This window comes from Penaeus vannamei, chromosome 10 (genome assembly GCF_042767895.1).
Source record: "Penaeus vannamei isolate JL-2024 chromosome 10, ASM4276789v1, whole genome shotgun sequence".
Taxonomy (NCBI): Eukaryota; Metazoa; Arthropoda; class Malacostraca; order Decapoda; family Penaeidae; genus Penaeus; species Penaeus vannamei.
In genome coordinates this window covers 37,800,250-37,810,834 of record NC_091558.1, presented here as the reverse complement: position 1 = coordinate 37,810,834, position 10,585 = coordinate 37,800,250, and the positions used below count along the sequence as shown (strand labels likewise).

General features: G+C 34.1%; 2 non-coding genes across 2 annotated transcripts; both read right to left on the bottom strand.

Annotated features, from left to right (window-relative positions):
- Nucleotides 1-8,074: 8,074 nt before the first annotated feature.
- On the bottom strand, nucleotides 8,075-8,146 carry TRNAR-CCU (transfer RNA arginine (anticodon CCU)). The gene has a single exon. It is a non-coding gene; the product is annotated as a tRNA-Arg (tRNA).
- A 1,970-nt stretch (nucleotides 8,147-10,116) lies between these two features.
- On the bottom strand, nucleotides 10,117-10,188 carry TRNAR-CCU (transfer RNA arginine (anticodon CCU)). Its single transcript has one exon. It is a non-coding gene; the product is annotated as a tRNA-Arg (tRNA).
- Between the last annotated feature and the right edge of the window lie 397 nt (nucleotides 10,189-10,585).

Genomic DNA, 10,585 nt, shown 5'->3' with positions numbered 1-10,585 from the left:
AAAGAGAGAGAGGGAGAGAGAGAGAGAGAGAGAGAGAGAGAGAGAGAGATAGATAGATAGAGAGAGAAAGAGAGAGAGAGAGAGAGAGAGAGAGAGAGAGAGAGGGAAGGTGGGGGGTGGAGATCAGCGATCACTGTTATCATTTTACCTTGAAATATTATATGAATACTAATTTGCTAATTATACAAAGGATAATGCCATGGATATCATAATCTCACGAGTAAATGCAAACAGACATAGCATTTTGTATTCCTTAGAAGCGAATACATGCAATTTATCCCTAATAGTTCCAGTACTTCTGTGCCATTAGCATCATCTAGCATTTTTTTCTATTTCTTAATTTTTCTAATCATTATCATTATCATTAATTTTATCATTATTATTATCATCATTAATAATACCATAATTTTTGTTATTACTGTTGGCATTATCATTACTATCATTATTTTTATTATCATAATCACTATTCTTATTGTGATCATACATTTAGCCTCTTTTTCTTTTTCTTTTTTTCTTCTTTATATCTTCCTCTTCTTCTGATTATGATCATGTTGTTATTATCATCATCCTCTTCGCCATTTTATTCACAATTGAAGCACAGGTAAAATGTTTCTCGTCGCAACGGCAGATACAGATATTTGCAATGTGAAGTTCTTCCGAAACGCTGTTCACTGCTGATGCTTTCGCCAGAGGAAGCCACGGCATTATCAAAGCCAAAAGCCAATGCATATTTTCTCTGCGATTGTCACGAGGCGGCACTGGTGCGACGAAGGAAATAAGAAAAGGGAGGGAAAAGAAAATATGGCAATGGGAGCAACAAAGAAAGAGGGATACATCGAGAGTGATGCAGGAAAGTGAGAGGAAAAGTGAGAGGAAAAAGAATCAGAGAGGTACAGGTAAATCCAGAAGAAATCATTTGGTGACGATTGTAAATTTGTAAACCAACTTCATTGGCTGTCAGTTAATATTACTAATTTCACAGCATTGATGACCGTTTTTAATATCGTCAACAGAACTAGGAATTTTGTCAACAAGCAGAAAAACACATGAAGAAAGTTTATAATTAGAAATTTGTTTAGATCAAATGCACAACAAACGATGGCAGTTTCAATGAAAATATAGACTGCTCTTACAGCGTACAAATCTGAGACAGTTTCAACATTTTTTTTTGATACCTTTATCCTGGAGAGATTCCGACTTTCACTTGGTAATAACACGCATGCGCAAACAATCCACGGAATCAAACGACGCTTTTTTTTTTAGCTCACAAAAAATACCACTAAATAACACTAAGCAGGATAAAGCAAATTTTGCTTCTTTCCTTTTGCTCTTTCCTTCCTTCCACCTTTCCTACTCCATCTTCGTTTTTATTCCTTTGTCTTCACTTATTCGTCCTCTTCTTCCTCCTCTCAGTCTTTGCATCTCTTATTACCAATATGACAGCAAACTCGTGAACACGCGCATAAACAATAACAGAAAAAAAAAACATCAAACTCTTAATTCCTTCATACTCCTTCGCACTGAAAACACCACAGAAAGAGACAGAAACAAAAGTAGAAATAGAAATGGAACGGTAGGTAAGTAGATAGAAATGCAAACAAAAATTCATACAAAATTTTAATATTCTTGTATCCGTCGAGGATCGAACCCGAGTCTGTCGCGTAGGAGGCGACCGTGTTAACCACTACACAACAGATACATATATGATATAAGTTGATTTTAAGTTTTATGTTGTAGCTTTCACGAGAATTTATATTACACATATATGTTATGTTACACACACATGTGTGTGTGTGAGTGCATGTACTTTCACAAAAAGAGTAAGATGTCATATATTAAACCTTATTAGATGCCTACCATTGCACTGAAATATATCCAGTCTTAGAAAAATCAAATAGCCCACTGTTGTTACTATTATCGTTATCATCAATACTTTCCACAGATCTCTATCGACATTACCATTAGGATACCTATTTCGGAATTACCAATGAGCCATATAGCTCATTTACAAGTATTCCTCTCTTTGCAAGTCTATTTTTATTTGTCGAAATTTGTGGTTAAAGGAGTCAGCAGTAATAGGTTAATATATTCCTCGATCACAAATAATACAATTTATCACCATTACATATCTATTAAGATTATATCTTTCCATTCGTTCACGCCATATATATTTCAAATAAATCCATCTATTACACTATTCTATTTAACTGCATCCGTTCATCTCATGCCTATTCCTCGACAACCATCCATTAGACGAGTGTTGGACAACTATGCTGATATCTATTATACAAAAGTCAAGATATCTACGCCAGTGAATCCTACTCAATATGTCCCTTCAATTTTACATCTAAATGATTTGGAAAGAACATCCAAGTGAGAGAAGAACAGGAAAGATTTCCCCTTCTTTGATTTAAACCTCTAGTAATCATATTGGTAATGATGATAATAACAGCAGTGATAATCATTACGGCAGCAGCAATTAAAGTCATAATGGAAACAGTAGAAAACGTATAATTGGTAATTAACGACATAGTTCACGAAAAGGAAATAGGTCTTAAATACCTTTGCTAATCTTATAATGAAGTAAATCAAATGAATCCTTTGTTGTTAAACATTTTCTCCCGTTTTTTTTCCTCTGTTCAGCCGAGGGAGAGAAAAGATTTCTGAAGTCATAATCTTTGCCAGTGCATGTAAATATTTTATAGTGTAAAGGATCAAAAACTGACAGCAGTAGTAATTAGAGAAAATAGTTCATCACCAGGTATGTCTTATTAGGACATAATATAAGAAATTGAGAGAGAAATATATGCCAAATATAACATGTCTTGTGGTAGAGGGATATATTAATAACTTGTTATTGAAGACTGAACACCAAGTTTGTATAGATAAAAGTAGACTCGTAAACTAAAACTATTGTTTACAGGCCCTTTTGAAATACATAAAGGACACATTAATATAAAAATAATGACAGCAGTACGATTGAGAACGCAGTGAAGACAAGAATTATAATGAGTATTGTTGCATAATGATGGGAACTAATGATAACATAACTAATCTTGTTCTTAAATACAGGAATTGTTAATTACAACTACCAATGACGGGGAAATTTGAAAGAACTTCAGTGAGGTATAAATCGCCTAAAGGTAAAGGTAAACTACGTGTCTGCATCTTGGCTAACGTGGTTTTCATTAAGCAAACCACGTAAGTATCTTTATGAAAGTGTATATTGGTAATTATTAGCTACTGTATAAAAAGAGATCATTCTTCTCTCCTGTGAAATCGTATTTCTTATCTAAAGAAGGCAAAGTGGAACGAAGATAACACTAAGCAAGATAATAAAACAGAAATTGTTTCTTTTGCCTCTTTCCTTCCTTCCACCTTTCCTACTCCGTCTTGATTTTTATTACTTTCTCTTGGTCACTAGTCCGTCCTCTCTTCCTCCTCCCAGTCTTTGCTTTTCAAATTAAAAATATGAAAATAAACTTGTGAAAACGTGCACAAACACTAACAAACAACCAAGCAAATCAAAAAATCCAAAATCACACCTAATTTCTTCATACTCCTTCGTATTGTACACACCAGAGAAAGAGGCAGAAACAAAAGTAGTAATATAAATGGAACGGAAGATAAATAGATAGACATACAAACAAAGTTTCATGGTGGTAGCATCATTTCAATTTCTTAAGACTGAACACATTTCAGTGCAATTGTAGGCATGCAATAAGGTTTAATATGACATTTTACTCTTGGTGAAAGCGCGCGTGCGCACACAGACACACACGACACGCATGTAACATTTTATATTCAAGTGTAATACAAGTATTCTCGTGAAAGCTAAAATATACACTGAGTAAAATTAACACTATGTTATATGTTTCTGTAGTGTAGTGGTTAGCATGGTCGCCTCCTACGCGACCATGCCATGTTTTTTTCTTCTGCTCAGCCGAGAGAGAGAAGATATTTGAAGTCATAATCTTTTCCAATGCATGTAAATATTTTATAGTGTAAAGGATCAAAAACTGACAGCAGTAGTAATTAGAGAAAATAGTTCAACATCAGGTATGTCTTATTAGTAAATTATATAAGAACTTGACAGAAAAATATATGCCAAATATAACGTCTTGTGGTAGAGGGATTTATCAATTTGTTACTGAAGACTGGGCATCAAGTTTGTATAGATAAAAGTAGACTCGTAAACTAAAACTATTGTTTACAGGCCCTTTTGAAATACATAATGGACACATTATTATAAAAATAATGACAGTAGTACGATTGAGAACGCAATGAAGACAAGAATTATAATGAGTATTGTTGCATAATGATGGGAACTAATGATAACATAAGTTACCTATCTTCCTTCTTATCTCGACTAGGTATTGATTAAGATTAAGAGAGAGAAAATATATATATATTCGTTTTTTTTGTACCTATTTCGTTGGCATGACCTCTGCTGTTATCATTATCAATACTCTCCACAGACCTCCAAATCGACAATACTATTAAAAATGTATTTCAAAATTACTAGTGACCCATGTAGTTTATTTACAGGTGTTACCACCATTTATTTGTCGAAATTTATGGATAAAGTAGTCAGCAGTAATAAATTTCTAATAAATCCCTCGATCAGAAATAATACATATCTCTTAATTACCTATCTATAAAAGGGTTTTAATTGTATCTATTCGCCCCGTTTGCACTTTAAATAAATCTATTACACTATTCATCTCACTGATTTTATACTCTCATGAGTCTATATAACTGCATTCGTTCATCTCATGCCTATTCCTCGACAACCATCCATTAGATGAGTGTTGGACAACTATGTGCTGATATCTATTATACAAAAGTCAATTTCTCTAATACAAAAGGCATTTCTCAACTCGCTACTTTCTCTTTGTCACCATTTAGTGGCATCCTCTTCAATATTGGTCCCACTTTAGGGAAGTTCAGCTTTGTTCTCGTGATAAGCTAAATATCCAAGGCAATGCGTTCAAATGTTTCGTTAGGGCGAGAAAATTCCTTCCTTTTGATGTAGGGTCGTATGCATTCTCGAAGCCAGTTCTTATAAGTTTTATGTCCCGATCAAGTGGCTGAATAAGGGTCATTGGTGCTTAATCCTGCTCAGATATCTTTCAGCTCATGTTTATAACTTGCATAGCATGACGTAACCGAAAACGAGAATAGGATTAATCTCATTTATTGATGGCCTTCAGCTGAACGTAAACTACATCTAAATGATTTGAAAGACAGTCAACTATGAGAAGGAAATATTTACCCTTCTTTTGTTTCTGCCCCTATTAATGATATTGGTAATGATGATAATAACAACAATAATCATAACCGCAATGACAATTAAGGACATAATGGCAACAGAAGGACAAAAATGTACAATTAGTAATAAGCTCAGAAAAAGGAAATAGGTTCTAAGTACGTTTGATAATCCTATATGGAAGGATGTCAACTGAATCCTTTATCTTATGGATTTTTTATTTATTTAATGTTAATGCTCAGTCGAGAGAAAGAAAATGGACCCTAGTATATTGAAGACATAATCTCCTTTACCAGTGCATGTAAGTATTTTATTGTGTAAAGCAGGGATCGACCTTTTGAGCAAAGTGTGCCAGTTTATAACTAATGTCTTCTTATTAATAACCTTGTGTGCCAGTTTTTCAGCCCTGTATACCAAAATGAATGTAATATTTTGTACCATTTGGTATTCTTTGTCACAAGAAATACATGTTTTATTATTTTACATTTATACTCACCATATTAATATCTGGACACACTGAGCTTCAAACCCTCAGAGTGATCCGTTGCAATCCTACTGCGATGGGGGCTGAGGGTATGCTGCATGTATGGAAACTTCTGGCTCGCATTGGTAGGCAGATCCAAATGCTGATGGTAAAGCCAAGACTAGTTTCTTCATGCAACTGTGTTCATGAGACAGTGGTGTTCGGGAACTTAATATGGAGGGTGCATGATCATTCGCAGTAGTTTCCAATATTTCTCGATTTTTTAATTTATCTGACATAATGATAAGACTCTCTCTCATACAATATTTTGGTGTTTAGCTTTTTTCTTTGCTCCTCTACATCACATAGCGTGCCATAGATAAGCGCTCTCCGTGCCAAGTATGGCACTCGTGCCAGACGTTGCCGATCTCTGAAAGGACTTCAAGGTATGAATCGACTGAACGTAAAGGTAAACTTCGTGTCTGCAGCTTGGCTAACGTGGCATTTCATTACGCAAACCACGAACGAATATTAAAAAGAAAATACGTATTCATAATTGCTTAGTCATGAGATTGTCTTTTTGGAAGCATAATCCATGTTGAATTAGTATTTGCTCATAAAAGAGAAGCTAAATATTTACAAAATAATATGTCACATTAAACATATTTCACTTTGATGAACATATTTTTCTGTTGCTATTACTATTTCTCACTTAGATGTCCATTGCTACTTAGCATGTGTAGAGAGAGAGAGAGAGAGAGAGAGAGAGAGAGAAAGAGAGAGAGAGAGAGAGAGAGAGAGAGAGAGAGAGAGAGAGAGAGAGAGAGAGAGAGAGAGGGAGGGAGAGAGAGAAGGGGGGGGGGGTGGAGATTAACATTTGACCTTGAAATATATGAATACTAAATTGCCAATTATACAAAGGATAATGCCATGGGTGTCACAATCTCACGAGTAAATGCATACAGACATAGCATTTTGTATTCCTTAGAAGCGAATACATGCAATTTATCCCTAATAGTTCCAGTACTTCTGTGCCATTAGCATCATCTAGCAATTTTTCTATTTCTTGATTTTTCTAATCATTATCATTATCATTAATTTTATCATTATTATTATCATCATTAATAATACTATAATTTTTGTTATTACTGTTGGCATTATTATTACTATCATTATTGTTATTATCATAATCACTATTCTTATTGTGATCATACATTTAGCCTCTTTTTTTATTTTTTATTATTTATATCTTCCTCTTCTTCTGATTATGATTATGATGTTATTATCATCATCCTCTTCACCATTTTATTCGCAATTTAAGCACAGGTAAAATGTTTCTCGTCACAACGGCAGATACAGATATTTGCAATGTGAAGTTCTTCCGAAACGCTGTTCATTGCTGATGCTTTCGCCAGAGGAAGCCACGGCATTATCAAAGCCAAAAGCCAATGCATATTTTCTCTGCATTGTCACGAGGCGGCACTGGTGCGACGAAGGAAATAAGAAAAGGGAGGGAAAAGAAAATATAGCAATGGGAGCAACAAAGAAAGAGGGATACATCGAGAGTGATGCAGGAAAGTGAGAGGAAAAGATAGAATCAGAGGTACAGGTGAATCGAGAAGAAATTATTTGGTGACGATTGTAAAGTCTGTAAACGAACTTTATTGGCTGTCAGTTTAATATTACTAATTTCACAGCACTGATGATAGTTTTGAATATCGTCAACAGAACTAGGGATTTTGTGAACAAGCAGAAAAAAAACATGAAAGTTTATGATTAGAAATTTATTTAGATCAAATGCACAACAAACGATGGCAGTTTAAATGAAAAGATAGACTGCTCTTACAGCGTACAAATCTGAGACAGTTTCAACAATTTTTTTGATACCTTTATCTTGGAGAGATTCCGACTTTCACTTGGTAATAACACGCATGCGCAGACAATCCACGGAATCAAACGACGCATTTTTTTACCTCACAAAAAATACCACTAAATAACACTAAGCAGGATAAAGCAAATTTTGCTTCTTTTGCCTTTTTCCTTCCTTCCACCTTTCCTACTCCATCTTCGTTTTTATTCCTTTGTCTTCACTTGTTCGTCCTCTTCTTCCTCCTCTCAGTCTTTGCTTCTCTTATTACCAATATGACAGCAAACTCGTGAACACACGCATTAACACTAACAGACAAAAAAAAAAAAAAAAAGAAAAAAAAAATCTTAATTCCTTCATACTCCGCCCTGAAAACACCGCAGGAAGAGACAGAAACAAAAGTAAAAATATAAATGGAACGGTAGGTAAGTAGATAGAGATGCAAACAAAATTCATACAAAAAACTTATTATGATTGTATCCATCGGGGATTGAACCCGAGTCTGTCGCGTAGGAGGCGACTGTGCTAACCACTACACTACAGATACATATATATGTGATGATTTTACAAGAATTATATTGTAGCTTTCACGAGAACTCATATTACACATATATATGTTATGTTACACACACACGTGTGTGTGTGTACTTTCACAAAAAGAGTAAGATGTCATATATTAAACCTTATTAGATACCTACCATTGCACTGAAATATATCCAGTCTTAGAAAAATCAAATAGCCCACTGTTGTTACTATTATCGTTATCATCAATACTTTCCACAGATCTCTATCGACATTACCATTAGGATACCTATTTCGGAATTACCAATGAGCCATATAGTTTATTTACAAGTATTCCTCTCTTGTTTGCAAGTCTACTTTTATTTGTCGAAATTTGTGGTTAAAGGAGTCAGCAGTAATAGGTTAATATATTCCTCGATCACAAATAATATAATTTATCTCCATTACATACCTATTAAAATTATATATTTCCATTCGTTCACCCCATATATATTTCAAATAAATCCCTCTATTACACTATTCTATATAACTGCATTCGTTCATCTCATGCCTATTCCTCGACAACCATCCATTAGATGAGTGTTGGACAACTGTGCTGATATCTATTATACAAAAGTCAAGATATCTACGCCAGTGAATCCTACTCAATATGTCCCTTCAATTTTACATCTAAATGATTTGGAAAGAACATCCAAGTGAGAGAAGAACAGGAAAGATTTCCCCTTCTTTGATTTAAACCCCTAGTAATCATATTGGTAATGATGATAATAACAGCAGTGATAATCATTACGGCAGCAGCAATTAAAGTCATAATGAAAACAGTAGAAAACGTATAATTGGTAATTAACGACAAAGTTCACGAAAAGGAAATAGGTCTTAAATACCTTTGCTAATCTTATAATGAAGTAAATCAACTGAATCCTTTGTTGTAAAACATTTTCTCCCGTTATTTTTCTTCTGCTCAGCCGAGAGAGAGAAAAGATGTTTGAAGTCATAATCTTTGCCAATGCATGTAAATATTTTATAGTGTAAAGGATCAAAAACTGACAGCAGTAGTAATTAGAGAAAATAGTTCATCATCAGGTATGTCTTATTAAGACATAATATAAGAAATTGAGTGAAAAATATATGCCAAATATAACATGTCTTGTAGTAGAGGGATTTATTAATAACTTATTACTGAAGACTGAACACCAAGTTTGTATAGATAAAAATAGACTCGTAAACTAAAAATATTGTTGACAGGCCCTTTTGAAATACATAATGGACAAATTAATATAAAAATAATGACAGCAGTACGATTGAGAACGCAATGAAGACAAGAATTATAATGAGTATTGTTGCATAATGATGGGAACTAATGATAACATAACTAATCATGTTCTTAAATACAGGAATTGTTAATTACAACTACCAATGACGGGGAAATTTGAAAGAACTTCAGTGAGGTATAAATCGCCTAAAGGTAAAGGTAAACTACGTGTCTGCATCTTGGCTAACGTGGTTTTCATTAAGCAAACCACGTAAGTATCTTTACGAAAGTGTATATTGGTAATAATTAGCTACTACATAAAAAGAGATCATTCTTCTCTCCTGTGAAATCGTATTTCTTATCTAAAGAAGGCAAAGTGGAACGAAGATAACACGAAGTAAGATAATAAAACGAAATTTGCTTCTTTTGCCTCTTTCCTTCCTTCCACCTTTCCTACTCCTTCTTGATTTTTGTTTCTTTCTCTTCATCACTTGTTCGTTCTCTTCTTCCTCCTCCCAGTCTTTGCTTTTCATATTAATAATATGACAACTTGTGAAAACGCGCATAAACACTAACAAACAACCAAGCAAATAAAAAAAAAACAAAATCACACCTAATTTCTTCATGCTCCTTCTTATTGTAAACACCGGGGAAAGAGAAAGAAAAGTAGAAATATATATGGAACGGAAGGTAAACAGATAGAAATACAAACAAAAATTCATGAAAAAAAGCTATTGGGGATGAGTATCCGTCGGGGATCGAACCCGAGTCTGTCGCGTAGGAGGCGACCGCGCTTACCACTGCACCACAGAAACATATATTGTAAATAATAATTCTACTATAATTATATTGTTGCTTTTACGAGAACTCATATTACACTTATGTATGTTGCGCGCGCGCGCGCGTGTGTGTGCTTTCACTAAAAGAGTAAGATGTATTAAACATTTTTGTATGCCTACCATTCCACTAAATTATTTGTAGTTGTAGAAGAATGAAAAGATGTTACCAGCCTCTTTTAAATACCTCTTTTCTTGGCTCCTTCAAATAACTACTTTCCGAAAATATTCAGTTAGAAGAAAATCTACCTATCTTCCTTCTTATCTCGACTAAGTATTGATTAAGATTAAGAGAGAGAAAATATATATATATACTCGTTTTTTTTGTACCTATTTCGTTGGCATGACCTCTGCTGTTACCATTATCATTATCAAT